The sequence below is a fragment of the Triticum urartu genome, chromosome 2A, assembly GCF_056163025.1.
Source record: "Triticum urartu cultivar PI428250 chromosome 2A, HENAU_Tu73, whole genome shotgun sequence".
NCBI classification, from domain to species: Eukaryota; Viridiplantae; Streptophyta; class Magnoliopsida; order Poales; family Poaceae; genus Triticum; species Triticum urartu.
In genome coordinates this window covers 221,187,203-221,203,351 of record NC_141874.1, presented here as the reverse complement: position 1 = coordinate 221,203,351, position 16,149 = coordinate 221,187,203, and positions in this window count along the sequence as shown.

The following is a 16,149-nucleotide window of genomic DNA, read 5'->3' as shown; positions in this document are numbered from 1 at the left end:
AGAAAGCACGCAAAGTAAAATGTGCACTTTATATATTCCCTCAAAATTTGTCTTTTACATTATTCGACTCAAATTTCCTTGCCTCCCATAGCATATATCACCATATTTCTCTTCTCCCAACTATACCCACCACCCAAAATCTCCTCCACGCACCCGCTTTGCCCCCCTTTCACCGTCTAGTCGCCTCGTCGATAACTAGAGAGGAGTGGGCACCCGTCCCTCCTTCTTTAGTTCTATTAGGTCCTTATTTATCTTAGGTTAGGTTACCTAATGGCACCGGTAAAGGTGGTGGAAACAATAATGCATTGGAATAAGGTCTCTTTGACCTCTCTCTACCTCGGCGACATTCAATTTGGCATTGACGACGGGCCTATGAGGATAGGTGTTGTCATTTCTTGGCTCTCTTCGGATCTTACTAGTAATTGTATCTAGCAAGGGTCTGTTGAAGGATTGCAAGACTGTGTTACGTGTGGGGTGATGCCCTTGACGATGTTCTTTCGACACTTACTAAATCTTTCTTTTTAGAGGCGAATGGTATCTAAACCCTATACGAGAAGGGCATTTATAAGTATCCCTTTTCCTTATAGACGAGGCATTTGTAGGTGTCCCTTTTTCTTATTGTTGGTTGAGTGCAATTTTCAAGCTCTGATGGACGATGTATAATCTAAGGAAGACGATGACTACTATGGTGTTCACTGTATTTTCTTTCACTTGTCGTATTTTTTCACTCCACCTATGTAGTCTCAACATAGTCGATCCCAAGCTCCGATAAAGGATGAGGGTTGTGATAGACTTGGCGAGCCAATGTCAAAACTCAGCCACTCTCATGTCTACTACACAACTTTATTCTTGTAGACTTTATTGGGCCTCCAAGTGCAGAGTTTTGTAGGACATCAACAAATTTCTCTCAAGTGGATGACCTAAGGTTTATCAATTTGTGAGAGGTGTAGGATGAAGGTGGTTCTCTAACAAACAATCCTGCAATGAAATACAAGTGGTCTCTTATGTCCCCAACACACCCAATACAGTTGTCAGTTGTACAGGTGCACTAGTTCGGCGAAGAGATGATGATAGATGTGTAATATGGGTGGTAAAAATAGCTTTTGTAATCTGCACAAATAAAAACATTAAGGTATCAAGTAAAAAAAGTGAGTAAAAACGGTGTCTCAATACTTGGAAACAAGGCCTATGGTTCATACTTTCACTACTGCCAACTCTCAACATCATTAATACAACTAAACCACATGATAATCCCTCAAAGTGCAGTAAATAATCACCCAAAGTTTCTTTTTCTATCAGAGAAAGTAGGATGAAATCGCATATCAACTTTCCAATCTTGATCTATTGAACGACCCACAAAGTGCCACAAATAGTCCCAAAAATCATACTACAAAAACACATATACTTATCGTTCAACTTTTATGCTTTGAGTACCCCAATATCACCTTGGGTATCCGCAAGTTAATTACTAGACATGCATCATGTAATATCAAATCCAAAGTATTTAATCCAACTTAAAGAAACTTCAAAGAGTAAGACTCAATTCACCACAAAAAAGATAGAGGGAGATAAACATCATAAGATCCAACTATATTAATAAAGCTCATGATACATCAAGATAAAATCCATTAAGGACATGAGAAAGAGAGAGAGAGAGAGAGAGATCAAACAAATAGCTACTATTACATATCCTCAGCCTCGAGGATGAACTACTCACACATCACCATGAGAACGAAGGAGAAGTTATTGGTGATGGTGACGATGGAGATGTCCCGGCGGCCTCCCGACACAACCAGAGAAGAGGGGCAAGCCCCCTCCTCCTTCTTCTTCCTTGGCCCTTCAGGGAGAGAGAGATCTCCCCTAGATTGGATCTCTTTTTTGTCTTCCGGTTTCCGTTTCTTCTAACGCCGAGCATTGTTTCTTAAATAGCAGAAGATCCGTAACCCCAATCAGGCTGAAATTTTTACACTTTTTCCCTAACATTAGCTTTCCTGCGGCTAAAGAAGAGATCCAACCGACCTACGATTTCTCCACAAGGACACATGGCGCGGCCTAGGGGGGTGTCGCGCCACCTGTCCTTTTGGGGCCCTCGGGCATCGTCTTGCGTTGATTCTTTTGCCAAAACTTCAGATATATTCCAGAAAAAATCTCAAAAAACTTCTAGGCCATTCTGGCTCTATGTATTCTCACCTAAAAACCCCAAAACAATAGAAAACAATAACTCGCCTCTAGCACTGGATTAATAGGTTAGTCCAAATAAATATTGTGCCAAAGACATAGATAAATGATGTAAACATAGCATGAAAGCTTCATAAATTGTAGATGTGTTGGAGACGTATTGGCATCTCCAAGCTTAATTCATGCTCATGCTTGAGTAGGTAAATGATAAAGAAATAATTTATGAAGTGTGAATGCTATAATAGAACAAACCTTTGATCACATAGGCAATGATAAATCTAGTAAAAAGTAACATCATTCCATTAACTTCAACATATCATAAAGTGGTAATGAAGTATCTCATGAATCTTTCAAGATTATATTGCAAACAGAAATCAACCAAAGAAGTATAGATGAAGACTAGGTACCCAATTTGAATATAACCATCATCCTTATACAATGCTCAATAAATTGCTATTAGAAGAAGAGTTCATAGAAAGCTAAGAGTGGTTCCCATGCTCAACATGTGGTTTTGCAAGAAAGAAAGATGTAACTGACATTGCAATGAAAGTAAATAGATAGGCCCTTCGTAGAGGGAAGCATAGATTAACATATGCAAGAACTAATCTGGTTTAAAACATAGATACATTTATTTTGGGAGGTTGCTACTTGTGAGTTGCGTTGGGATTTCCTCGAAGAGGAGAGGATGAAGCAGCACAGTAGAGATTAGTATTTCCCTCAGTTAAGAACCAAGGTTATCAATCCAGTAGGAGAACCACACAAAACCTCGTTAGCAGCACCTGCACACACAAAAGCAAATACCTGCAACCAACACAAACAAGGGGGTTGTCAATCCCCTTGGTGGTTATTTGCAAGGATCAAATCTCGCAGTGGTAGATAGATAAATAAAAACACAAAATAAAATAATGGTAAATAAATTGCAGCAAGGTATTTTAGGATTTTATATATGATAAAAGAAGACCCGGGGGCCATAGTTTTCACTAGAGGCTTCTCTCTCGAGCACATAAAGTACGGTGGGTGAACAAATTACTGTTGAGAATTGATAGAAAAGCGCATAGTTATGACGATATCCAAGGCAATGATCATGTATATAGGCATGATACGTCTCCAACATATCTATACTTTTTTATTGTTCCATGCTATTATATTATCTGTTTTGGATGTTTTATATGCAATAATATGCTATTTTATATTATTTTTGGGACTAACCTATTAACCTAGAGCCCAGTGCCAGTTTCTGTTTTCCCTTGTTTTTTAGCTTCACAGAAAAGGAATATCAAACAGGTTCCAAACGGAATAAAACTTTCGCGATGATTTTTCTTGGACGAAAAGACACCCATGAGACTTGGAGTTCAAGCCAGAAGAGCCACGAGGCCTCAACAAGGGTGGAGGGAGCACCCTCGGGAGGGGGGGCCTGTCAGTGTCAAAACCGACAGATCTTGGGTAGGGGGTCCCAATCTGTGTGTCTAAGAATACACTTGACTCTTTAACATTTCGAACCGTTTTCACGCCTCCCGTTTCGTGTTTCGAGGTCTAGCCTCCATTGACACGTCTCGTCAAAATAGAGATCATGCCCGCCCATTACGGGATTCTCATCAATATGGTTCGGGTAATCCAACCGCACCTTATGCACGATCTTGTTGGGAACAGGCAAGGTTTATGGCTCGAGAGGGGGACGTTTGGTATTTCCACCGTCTATAAGAGGGTAAAGACCTCTCCTTTTTCTTCACGCCTTCCTCCAGCTTCTGTCTCCCAATCTCCAAGCTCCAGCGCCCACAACTCCGACCTCCTCCATTGCCGCCACCCTTCTCAGCAATGGTCGGGTCTGGCTCCAAGGGCAAGTGGGAGGCCTCCACCGTCACTAAAAAGGACGTCAAGGATCTCCGAAGCGTGGGCTACTTGTCCACGAATATCGGGTTATTCCTGCTCAAGGGCAAGTGGGAGGCCTCCACCGTCACTAAACATCATAGGATCCTTGACAAAGATCAGGTTATTCCTGCTCCGGAGCCCGGTGAGAGGGTCGTGTTCATCCCCCATTTCCTACGGGGGCTAGGATTTCCCCTCCACCCCTTTGTCCAGGGCCTTATGTTTTTCTACGGGCTAGATTTCCATGATCTAGCCCCAAATTCCTTCCTCCACATATCGGAGTTCATAGTCGTGTGTGAGGCTCTTCTCTGCATCCCCCCACACTTCGGCTTGTGGCTCAAGGTCTTCAATCTGAAGCCGAAGGTGATCGACGGACAACATGCGGACTATGGTGAGGCTATGGTAAGCAAGCTCCCCAACGCCGTCTGGCCCAAAGGGGCATTCTTGGAAACAATCAAGGTGTGGCAGCAGGAGTAGTTCTACAAAACCGAACCCCGGGACGCCAACTGCGCGGCCACGTCTGACTTCAGATCCGGACCCCCCACGAGACTCACCTCATGGACCGCCAAGGGCCTTGATTGGGGGGTCCAAACCGGAGGTGCATATGCTACAGAAATGCATCTCCAACATGTTGGGTGCAAACACCGGTCTCACAAACGTGGTTCAAGTGATGCTCTTCCGCCACACCCTTCCCAGCCAGCTCCGGGCCTCCCCCTTGTGGGAGTTCAATCCGGAGGAGCCACGGACCCTGAAGCGCTTCTTCGGCACCACACATGAAGATATATGGAAGCAACTCTTCAAGGCTCAGAAAAAGTGGTCAAAGAAGACTGAAGACATCGGGCTCGACATCGAGAACCCGTCCATGACGGTCAGCATAATCTTTCTAAAGACCTATCCAGTCAATATTTCAGATATAATAAAGGTTATATTGTCTGCTTTCCGTACAAGGCTGGGTGGCAAAGGCGGAGCGGAGCAACTATCCAGCACCGCTGCCTAAGGACCCGACCACACCCCAGCTGACGGAGATGCTGGTCTCGACGCCCTATCAGGCGCCGGAGAAGAAAACCAAGAATAAGAAGGGTAAGGAGGCCAAGGGCGGCCCCTACCACAAGGGTCCTTCGGAAACAGTGTTTGGAGAGACCGAAGCCCTGTCTTCCCATGTGGGAGACGAGGAAGAAGAGGAGGAGGAGGTGGAAAGTGACACCCCCCCCCCCGTAAGGGGAGGAAGAAGAGGGCGGTCTCCGAAGACCCAGAGGGGAGCCGCCCAAGAGAGGGAAGCTGACCCTCCCAGACAATTCGGACTCAGAGTCGACTAGTCCCCAAGAAACCTCCCAGGGTGAAGCCCCTGGCCGAATCGTAAGTATTCAGAACTTACTGTTTATCTTTGGTCTTCTTGCTTCCATTATGTAAGTTATTTGTTATTTGCCTTTCAGCCCTCCCCACGAGCTCCCGCAAACTCCATTATCGGAGGGGAATTCTCTGCCGCCCGAAATGACAGAGAGTGACACGCCGCCGTGAGCCCCCTCGCCTATCGCCATGGAGGACACCGAAGTGTCGTCCCGAAGGACCTCTCCTGGACGAGAGGGGGCGGACGAGACCGTCGAGAGAGCGCCCGAGGTTAATACATCGGTCGCCGAAGACCAAGGGGAGGCAGCCCCTACGACAACCGACGGTAGGGAGCCCCAACAATACGGGCCCCAGCCGAACATCATTCCGGAGACTAGCACGGCTCCGAGATCGGATAAGCAACCCCCTACGAAGGAGGGGGGAGAAGCATCAGTTCCCTCGGCAGCCTCCACTAATCCGGAGGTGCCTCATGCTCTAGAGGAAGCGCTGTAAAGTGCTTCCGTCATGGAGGAGCACCGCACCCTGATGGGTGCGATCATGGAGAAGGTTCAGTCTGCTAAAAGCGGATTGAACGAAGCCTTCTGCAGCCTACTAATAGGCTTTGAGGTATGCGACATAATGTTCTAAAAAACTTTTTATCATAGAATAATAGACATGTGTACAGACAGTAGCCCCTGAGACTCTGTCCGGTTTAAAAGAAACCGGTCAGAGGATCCACATAGTATTTGGGAGAGTAATATACTGTATTTTTTTGTAACAGGCTTCTATGTTGGCGGCAACCGTCCAGGCCGCAGAAGTTTCCAAACTCAATCGGAAGCTTCAGGTGGCCGATGAGGAAATCGACCGCATCAACAAGCGGTTCAATGAAACGCAAGGTATGCGTATGATGTAAAAAATTTATTTTTATGCTAGAAGCAATATGAATATTGAGAGGTTAACTCATAGACTGCTTTGATTATGAGCATAGTGGGCTCAGTCGAGGTCGAGACCCTCAAAGGCGACCTCGCCCAGGCCAAGAAAGAGGCGGAGGAGAATAGGCAGCTGCTGACAAAGTGACTGCAGAACTGAAGACCGAGCAAGCTGCCCACCGCCAACACGAAGCTCGGGTGGCCGAAGTCAAGAAGGAGCTGAAGGATGCCATCAGCAAATGCGAAACCTTGGAGCAGAAGACTTCAGACTAGTCATCCGAGCTTGCCAAGGCTCTTCATGATGCTAAAGAGGTGCAGATCGAGTCCCGGAGTGCTCGCAAAGAGATCCATCAGGCGAGGCAGATAGCGGCCGCTAAGGCCTTTCTTCTATAGAGTATCTTTGGAGGTTAGAGGTATGCTTTGCTCACCCGAGTATGGAGTTCTCCAGGTGCGTTTGCAGATCTTCCGAAGAGTGCTGCCGATGCCGCATAGTTCTTCCGAGCCCAGGAGGGGAACTCGACCGAGAAGCTATTATGGTCGCAATTTCTTGCGCCGGAACACCCGACGCCTCCAAAAAACCAGCTGAAGTAGCTGACGGAGCTGCATAGGGTGGCCAGCTTGGCCATGAAAGACCTAATAGTCCAACTCTGGCCGGCCGAGCCGATTCCTAGCAACTACTTCGGTTTGGTGAAGCCGCTCATCAACGCGCGGCCGCGGATTGATGTTGTAAAGCGCTCGGCCTGCATAGAGGGTGCCCGGATGGCCTTCGCCTGTGTCAAAATGCAATGGGCGAAGATGAAGACCACGGGAGTGGCAACCGTAGGTCCGCCCGAAGGCAAAGATCATCGGAAGCCGGAGAGGTACTTCAATGACGTCCTAGAAGGAGCCCGAGTGATAGAGGGTCAATGTTCTAAGGACATAATCTTTGATTGAATGTGTTCGGGTTGTACAAACCATGCTATGAACCCATGTTGTTATATATCTATGTTTACACCTTTTATTTCAAGCGATTTTCCTCCCGTGCGGCCGTTTATTGTTCTATTTCTGAAAGTTGCCAGTCGTCGGCTTCAGCTCCCATGTAGATACTACAGGAGTGTTCGACATAATGCGTGGCCACACTTTATCCAACGTCTTGGTCCGTAAAGGAGGTGTCCGCGAGGTGAACCATGCAATCGGACTATGCGGCTTTATTACTTTCACTTAGCCATAGGAGTTTGACTGTGGAGCTAAGTACTAGTCCCTTATGCGTGTGCGGCTATCCGGACTACGGTGCCTTTTCCATGTGGTTGGACGAAGACCAGCCCCTCGTATAACACGGGGTGAATCACTAACGATTCGTAGTATAATATTAAGTCGCCGAATCGCCGTCCAGCTCTCGCCTATCATGACAGTCAGTTTTCGGCTTTCTTTATTGAGGTACTTGACCGGGCGAACCAGAAATACATTCGCAGTAGTTCTCCCTTTACTACCTTAGCCGAACGAGCAAAACGTAAGGTGGTAAGCACAGGAGTCGGGCAACCCAACTATAGACCAAAGACATGATTCAAAGCCGATGCATATAATGCAATATTCGGGACGCCGAAGAGTTCCCTATAGGTGTTCGGACTTGAAATGTGCAGGGTCGAATACGGCCTCTGGTGTTAAGGCCGGACTAAGGCACGTGTGCCAGTCTAAGGCAAGGAGGGAACACAGATGATAATATAAGATAAAATGATTGCCAAACAAAGTGGTGATCAACTGTTTCCTTTATACCCTGATTAGTACGTCGATCCATGTTGTTATAGATAATGCCAAAAACATCGAGACCATTTTATATGCCAAAAGTTTATACAAGGGAAAGGTTTACACAGAGCCTAAACAAAATGGTTTAAGAATCCCAATGATGCCCTACTGCATGTCTGCGTCGTTTCTTCTTGGTGAGATATCCTTGAAGGGGAGGAGTCCGATGGTCGTCTAGTCAAAAGAGGAACCTAGAAAAAGGTCCCCGCACGACCGTAGATCAGGTAGGTTCTTTACCGAACCTATAGTGGAAGAATATTTGAGGTCCAAGTACGGTCAAACCGTACTATGGGCCTTGTCCGCAGTGTGCCTCCGGCGTTGCCCAAGGTATTTTAAGAGCATATGGAGGCTAAACTGCTACTCGAGCTTAGGTTCCACTGAGCTACCGCATTGTAACGTGGCTCGGACATGTTTAGCAGTGGGTCTTGATGACCGATGATTTGTTCGGCTTGATGAGGCTACTCTGTACTTCGTCTACTAGGGCCGCGGTATGCTCCTCAGTACGGAGGGAGCGCTTCGTATTCCCATTTACTGTGATGACGCCCCGACGTCCAGGCATTTTTAGCTTCAGATAAGCATAGTGTAGGACTGCATTAAAGCGGGTGAAAGCAGTTCGTCCGAGTAGTGCATGATAACCACTGCAAAAAGGGACGATGTCAAAGATCAATTCTTTATTTCGGAAGTTATCTGGAGAGCCGAATACTACTTCGAGTGTTAAGGAGCCCGTGCAGCGGGCCTCCAGGCCGGGTATCACTCCTTTAAAGGTTGTGTTGCTAGGCTTGATTCTTGTGGTCGATACTCATCTTACGGACAGTATCCTTGTAAATCAAGTTGAGGCTGCTGCCGCCGTCCATAAGGGCTCTAGTGAGATGGTACCCGTCGATGATAGGATCGAGTACCAGGGCCGCCGAACCTCCGTGACGAATACTGGTTGGGTGGTCCCTGCGATCAAAGGTGATCAGACAAGCCGACCATGGATTAAATTTTGGGGCAACAGGCTCTACGGCGTAGACGTCCCGTAATGCACATTTGCGCTCCCTCTTGGGGATGTTGGTGACATAGATCATGTACACCGCTTTCACCTCGGGGGGAATTGTTTCTGTCCACCGGTGTTCGGCGGGCGAGGTTCACCATCGTCCTTGCTTTGAGGTCCTTTCCCCTTATTCTCGGCATTTAACTTACCGGCCTGTCTGAAAACCTAGCAATTTCTGTTGGTGTAGTTGGCAGGCTTGTCAGGGGTGCTATGAATCTGGCAAGGTCTCTCTAGTATTTTGTCCAAGTTGAATGGACTGTCCCGATTGCCTTTGAACGGCTTCTTCCGCTGGCCGGGTTTTGAGCCACTAAATCCGGCATTTACTGTCGTGTCCTCTGTTTCTTCGTTATTGTTTTGACGCTTGTTTTTGTTGCATTGTGGCCTGCCATTGCCATCCCTGGCCTCAGAAGTGTCGGAGTCGCTGGCACTGTTGCTTCTACGAGCCAACCAGCTATCTTCGCCCGCACAGAAGCGGGTCATAAGTGCAGTAAGAGCCACCATGGTCTTAGGCTTTTCCTGACCGAGGTGTCGGGCGAGCCATTCATCACGGACGCTGTGTTTAAACGCTACTAAGGCCTCGACGTCCGGACAATCCATGATTTGGTTCTTTTTAATTAAGAACCGATTCCAAAGTTTGCGAGATGACTCTCCAGGTTGCTGGATTATGTGACTCAAGTCATCAGCATCCAGTGGCCGAACATAAGTGCCCTGGAAGTTGGCCCGAAAGGCATCCTCTAGGTCTTCCCAACTTCCAATGGAGTTCTCTGGGAGGCTGTTTAACCAGTGCCGTGCTGGTCCTTTCAGCTTTAGAGGGATGTATTTAATGGCGTGGAGGTCATCTCCACGAGCCATGTGAATGTGGAAAGAAAATCTTCAATCCATACAGCGGGATCCGTCATTCCATCTTATTGCTCGATGTTCATGGGTTTAAATCCTTCCGGAAATTGGTGCTGCATTACCTCATCAGTAAAGCACATGGGGTGTGCGGCACCTTTCTATCGGAAGACATCGCGACGGAGTTCGGATGACATCTGTGTTTGGTGCTGACCCCGGAGTTGGTTATGTTTGTCATGCCAGGCTTGATGACCGTCATCCCGTGTTGGGGCACGTCCTCTTGATCCATAGATTGATCTTGTATGGCCGGCTCTATTGGTCAGGTCTTGACGTAGGTCGTATGTGTAGCCCGGAGCCGCTGTCTCCTTGTCTCTATGGTGAGGGGGCGCGTGCCGGTGTTCGGCATAATTAGCCATTTTATCCCATCCACGTGGTGGTCGGTCCTGTTGACCAGCCTGATTGTATTTTGACAGTATAGGCGCAAGGGCCTCGTCGTCGAATTGTGGTAGTAGCCTGCGTTTTGGGTAACTCTTTGTTGGGCGCTCAAAGCCATATCCTTCTTTGGCGACTAGGGCATTAGTCCATCTGTCATTGAGCGTATCCTGTTCGGCTTTAATCTGCCGCTATTTCTTTTTCAGGCTTCACACGGTGGCGATGAGCTGCCGCTTGAAGCGTTCTTGTTTGAGGTTTTCCTCTGGGACGATGAAATCTTTGTCACTGAGGCTGACATCCTCTTCGGAGACAGGTAAGTAGTCACTATCTTCCGAATCTTCGTGATCGGCGAGTTCTTCGGGGCTGAATTGACCCTCTTCCCTTTCATCATGTTCGAACATAGGCTCCACGGGGTTTTCGGGGTCTTCGACGTTATCCAGAGTGCCATTGTCTCTGGTGCCGGTGTTGCTTTCCCTTTCTCAACGCGATCGTGAGCGGCACCGCTGACGTCGACGGTTTGGTGGTTCATCGACGGGCTTATCCTCATCTGGATCCTGAGTGCCATCGTCGTCCTTCTTTTCAGGGGTGTCCACCATGTATACATCGTAAGTAGAAGTATACATCATAAGTAGAAGTGGCCGTCCAACTCCCGGTGATGGGCAGGTTTTGACCTGGTTCGGCTTTGATACGTCTCCAACGTATCTATAATTTTTGATTGTTCCATGTTGTTCTATTATCAATCTTGGATGTTTTATAATAATTTTATAGTCATTTTATATCATTTTTTGGTACTAACCTATTGACATAGTGCCAAGTGCCAGTTGCTGTTTTTCCATGTTTTTTACATCGCAGAAAATCAATATCAAACGGAGTCCAAATGCCACGAAACTTTACGGAGATTTTTATGGGCCAGAAGGAAGGCAATGGGCCCTGGTTGCACCTGGGGGGTGCCCCGAGGGGGCATAACCCACCAGGGCGCACCAAGAGGCCCAGGCACGCCCTGGTGGGTTGTGCCCACCTCGGGTGCCCCCGGACCGCCTCTTTGCTCTATAAATACCCCAAAAATACTAGAACCCTAGAGGAGTCGACGAAATATTCATCCAGCCGCCGCAGAGTCCAGAACCACCAGATCCAATCTAGACACCATCTTAGATGGGGTTCACCACCTCCATTGGTGCCTCTCCGATGATGCACGAGTAATTCTTTGTAGACCTTCAGGTCCATAGTTAGTATCTAGATGGCTTCATCTCTCTCTCTCTCTCTCTCTTGATTCTCAATACAATGGTCTCTTGGAGATCCATATGATGTAACTCTTTTGCGGTGTGTTTATTGGGATCTGATGAACTTCGAGTTTATGATCAGTCATATCTTTTTATATCCATGAAAGTATTTGAGTTTCTTTGATCTCTTTTATGCATGATCTCTTATAGCCTCGTATTTCTTCTCCGATATTTGGGTTTTGTTTGGCCAACTTGATCTATTTATCTTGCAATGGGAAGAGGTGCCCGGTAGTGGGTTCGATCTTATGGTGCTTGATCCTAGTGACACAAAGGGAACCGACAGGTATGTATCATTGCTACTAAGTATAAAAAGACAAGATCTATATCTACCGCCATATAGATAAATGGATCTTGTCTACATTGTCGGGGTTGTGGTGCGACATATGCCAAGGGATGGCATGGAGAGGGCCAAGAGGACGTCGCCAGGATCTGGCGGGAGTGAGCGAGAACGCCTAAGCCGGCGGATCCTACCTAGGTTCGAGGCTCTCCTAGGAGATAACACTCCTAGTCTTGCTCTGCGGGGTCTCTGCATGATCACTATCTCAACAAAGGTGACTACAGGGTTGCTCCTTGAGCTGTTTTGCTAGAGGAAGATGAGCAAGGCTAGCTTCTCTTCCCCTCTCTATATGTGTGTGTGGAACTACTAAGGGTCTGAACCCTTTGCATGGGTGCCCTGGGGGTTTTATATAGGCCTACCCCCAGGGGTACAATGGTAATCAGTCGGGTGTGGGACCTGGCCGTCAGTGTCTCTGGTCGCCGGCTTCTCCATCGGCTGCCTGGGCCCGCTGCCTGGTGGGTCCCGCCGGATGCCTTGTACTTGGCCGACAGGCCGTGCCTGCCGCTCGTCGGTCTTGCCGGCTGCTTAGCATTGTAGTCGTGCCACTAATGATATATGCTTTGTCGGGGAAGCGTGGCTACAGTCCGCCACCTGGCGGGCATTCACTGTAGCCACACCCCATCTAATCGAGTTAATGGCGCACAGACTCCAAGGGAGGAGGAGGAGGGCCTCCTGCTAGGAGTCGGCCTTCCCCGCGCCGACTGGTCGGGGCACGCCGCCTTCCGGCCTCTCGCGGATAGGTAGGGCCCGCCGCCTGCGAGGCGTACTGACAGCTCATCGTGGGAGCATGGCCTGCTCTGCCATGATGCTGTCACGGGTGGCGTGACTACAGTGCGGCGCCGGGCGGGGGATGTCCTCCCACGCTCGGCCCTGGGTTCGGGGGTGGCAGGTTGCACTGTAGCCACACCCCGTCTTGTCGTCATAATGAGGTGCTAACTTTGAGGGAGTAAGGGGCCGCCTGCTAGGAGTCAGCCCATCCCGTTGCCGCCATCTGGGCTCTGCCGCCTTCTTGCAACCGGCCCCGAGAAGGCGGTCCTTTGTCTTTGATGCTTGAGGGGCGCAGCCGGCTCCGATGTTTTGAAATACCAAGGGAGACCGATGAGGCTACCCATGATCATTTACTCCGACGGTAGTCCCCGAAGCTGGTGGGGCGCCGCGGTTGAAAAGGCGAGAAGCCTCAGCAGCTTCCTACTCTGAATGATTTAGTAGCTTTGTGTCGTCCGTCTTCTGAAACACCGACTACCAGGAGTCGGCCGTAGCCAGGCAGGCTGCCTGGTGATTCTTGAAACGTCGTGGTGGGGGCTAGGTGGTTCGCCAGCCGGACGTCGGTTTTACCTCCTGCAGCCAGCTCCCCACGTGGCATCAGCAGGCCAGGTGTGACGCCCCAAGACCGGCGCTCCAGAAGACTTCCAGCTATTCCGAGTTTCACCGTGTGACTTGTTTGTTTGTTCCTTTCTTCATAGCATTTTTGTTGCATTGCATCATGTCATCATGCCATCATGTCATTTCATTTTAAAAAACTCAACTAAATAAATTGCATAGATCTTTTGATCTATTTAAATCGAGGGAATTCACATGATGATTTCTCTTTATAACATATCCTCCTAATAATTATGGAGCTATTATAAAATATTCCATTGATGTGGAATTACCTTTGACACACTTGCAAATAAATCCCAATGCATTTGTTATCTCAATTCGTGGTCCCCAACTTGTCCTCATATTCTTTTATCATTTTATCGAGGCTCCTCCCAAATTCTCAACATTTTTGGACCTACCGAATACCCACTTCCTTCTCACACTCATTTGAATTAAATTCAAATGAGTTTGATTCAAACTTCACCCACATGTTCATTTCCATTTCTCTTGGATCAAGCTCATTTTTGTGAGTCCAAGAAAATTAACTTCATGCCCAAACTCCACTCCAATCTCTCTCGGCATTTCTTCCAAGTTTCCGTTTCTTTGAAATAGAGTGAAGAAATAAGAGAGAGGGAGAGAGAAGCCCAGCCCAGGCAGGCCTTCCTAGGCCCACCAAACCCCCATGGCACTTGGACCATCCTCGCGGCCCACTCTTAAACCTAATCCTCACTCGATCCCCTCCTCATCTCCCTCGCACGCTGCCTCTCCTTCCCTCATCCTCCTCCCGACCGCATTACGCCCGATGCCGCCCCGTCTCCTCGATGCTAGCCCCGCTGTCGAGCGCCGCCTCCTCCACGCCGGCGCCTCGCCATGGCGTCGCGCCTAGCTTCCTGCGCCGCTCGAAAGGGTCATCTACAACGGCCCCGACGCCCGTGTCCGACCTCCGCCACCTCGACCTTGCCATGGCGCCCGTGACCCCCCTGCTCCGGTGAGCCCTAGCTCCGCCGCCACCGGAGGTCCACCCGTCGCCCGACCTCCTCCGCGGTGGCTCCCCTCTGCCTCCTCACTGCCATGTCATGGGAGCACTGGCCTTGCATCCTTGGCTGCCTTGCCGATGCTCCTTCGTCCACGCTTGACCCCGCCGGAGCTCCGTCACCTCAAGCCCCACCAGGACCCCGCGAGATCCAGCAAGTCCGGTGCCTCCCCAAGCCCAGCGGCCGTCCTTCTCCTTCCTCCGCGCCGCCCCACTTCCTCCACTCCCGGCCTCCCTGCCCTTGCTGGAATCTCGCGTCCAAGCTGTGCTGTTGCCGCTGCTGCACCTCCGGCGTCCCCGTCCCCCGCTTCGTCTCTGCACCATCGACCTTCAACATCGATGCCCGCCCCGGCCATCTTCTCTTGCTGCCTCTGCAACCCCTTCACGGCCAACCTCCATGAGAGCTCCACCCCCCTGCTGACCCGTCGGCCTTGTTGCCCCTCTTGTCGCTGCCAAGACCCGGCAACCAGGGACACCAAAAACGCCTTCGTGGGTTCGACAAGTACCCGAAGACCACGTTGACACCAAGTACATCTACCGTCGTTTTCGGAATCGCTAAAAACGCCAAGTACCTCTTCGAGTTGACGAGACCGGCAAGTCCGAAGACCCCAAGTACCACGACAACCCTGAAGGGATTCGAATCCGTCAAGTTCCTCTTCGAAACGTGTACCACAACGCCGCAAGTCCGACGCCAAGTCCCTCTCCAACTAGTGTACCACTACCGTCGACGAAGACACGTGTAACGCAAGCGTCAAGTTCGACTAAAACGTGTGCAGGACTACCATCACCAAAGACCCGTGTATGACTACCGTCGACCGCGAAGGGCTTGGAGTCATCAAGTAGCTCTCCGAACGAACGTGAACGACTACTGTCACAAGAACAAGACTGCCAAATACCCTCCCAGATCAGCAAGTTCAACAATCGTTGGCGTAAACTACTTCCCAATCGTGAACCACTACTTCCGTCTACACCGCCGAACATGATCCGCTCCAAAAACGTATGTTTCAAAGGTTTAATCACCGAGACGATAACCCGTGGATGTATGCTTGTGATGTTTGAGATGCTCGTGTTTGCACTGTGTCCGAATTGTCACTCGTTTCCTTGTCGCTGACTCGTGGGAACCCGATATCTGAGATAACCCCACCATCTCTAGCATGTTCCGCACACTCGCACACTTTCGCTTGCATCGGTATCTCAATGAGTTGTGGGATCAACGGATATGTTGCCGTGGCACCATTTCCGTTGTAGTTGTCGTGGCACCCCTTTTGTTCCGCCATGGTGACAAATGCTTCATAATATGCTCATGTCAGCATTTTCATAAAACTTGTATAACACTTGCATATGTCATCCGCATCATGATAACAACATTTAAAATGTTTAAATTGTTGTTTGATATGCACATGGGGATTTTCCGACATGGTTGTTGTTATTTCTGGCCTCATTTAACTTGCCTAAATATTTGGTTTACATATGCTTCACCTCTTGCCATGTTTAACAACATTTAATATTGTTGGGTACATAAACGGGAGAGAACTAAATAAATGAATGTGGCGTTTCTTCAATATGCAACTCGTTGCATATTGAGCTCCACTTAACTTGTAGTATTGTTCGTTGCACTTTGCCATGCCATCCCTCTTTAAACCGGACACGCATCATAATTGGTTGTGCATCATGCCATGTTTATGTGATGGTTGTTTACCATGTTGTTTGCTTCTTTCCGGTTGTGCTTCTTCTCGATAGTTCTCGATTGTGAGGATCCATTC